The sequence below is a fragment of the Arachis duranensis genome, chromosome 10 (assembly GCF_000817695.3).
Source record: "Arachis duranensis cultivar V14167 chromosome 10, aradu.V14167.gnm2.J7QH, whole genome shotgun sequence".
In the NCBI taxonomy this organism is placed as follows: Eukaryota; Viridiplantae; Streptophyta; class Magnoliopsida; order Fabales; family Fabaceae; genus Arachis; species Arachis duranensis.
Genome location: NC_029781.3, coordinates 44,776,878 through 44,777,816, shown reverse-complemented (window position 1 = coordinate 44,777,816; position 939 = coordinate 44,776,878). Strand labels below are relative to the sequence as shown.

The window sequence follows — 939 nt, the reverse complement described above, 5'->3', positions numbered from 1 at the left end:
TGCTGAGAAGATGATGGATAAGGCTTGATCTTGCTGAGCCTATTTCTTCCACCATTATTAAAGCCTCGTTGAGCCTTTTGTTGATCCTTCCATGATAAATTTGGATGATTTCTCCATGATGAATTATAGGTGTTTCCATAAAGTTCACCCATATAATTTACCTCTGCTATTTCAAGGTTCTCAAGATCATAAGCTTCTTCTTTAGAAGATGCCTCTTTAGTACTGTTGGAAGCATTTTGCCATCCATTCAGACTTTGAGAAATCATGTTGAATTGCTGAGTCAACATTTTGTTCTGAGCCAATATGGCATTCAGAGCATCAATTTCAAGAACTCCCTTCCTTTGAGGCGTCCCATTATTCACGGAATTCCTCTCAGAAGTGTACATGAACTAGTTATTTGCAACCATGTCAATAAGTTCTTGAGCTTCTGCAGGCATTTTCTTTAGGTGAATGGATCCACCTGCAGAATGGTCCAGTGACATCTTAGAGAACTCAGATAGACCATAATAGAATATATCTATCATGGTCCATTCTAAAAACATGTCAGAAGGACATCTTTTGGTCATCTGCTTGTATCTTTCCCAAGCTTCATAGAGGGATTCACCATCTTTTTGTTTGAAGGTCTGAACATCCGCTCTAAGCTTGCTCAGCTTTTGAGGAGGAAAGAACTTAGCCAAGAAGGTCGTGACCAGCTTATCCCAAGAGTCCAGGCTATCTTTAGGTTGAGAGTTCAACCATGCTCTATCTCTATCTCTTACAACAAAAGGGAAAAGCATGAGCCTGTAGACTTCAGGATCTACTCCATTAGTCTTAACAGTCTCACAGATCTGCAAGAACTCAGTCAAGAACTGGTAGGGATCTTCTGATGGAAGTCCATGAAACTTGTAGTTCTGTTGCATTAGAGAAACTAATTGAGGTTTCAGCTCAAAATTGTTTGCT

At 39.7% G+C, this 939-nt stretch overlaps 1 non-coding gene across 1 annotated transcript; it reads left to right on the top strand.

Annotated features, from left to right (window-relative positions):
* The first annotated feature begins 540 nt into the window (after positions 1-540).
* Positions 541-644, top strand: LOC127743487 (small nucleolar RNA R71). The gene has a single exon (XR_008004879.1). It is a non-coding gene; the product is annotated as a small nucleolar RNA R71 (small nucleolar RNA).
* The last annotated feature ends 295 nt before the right edge of the window (positions 645-939 follow it).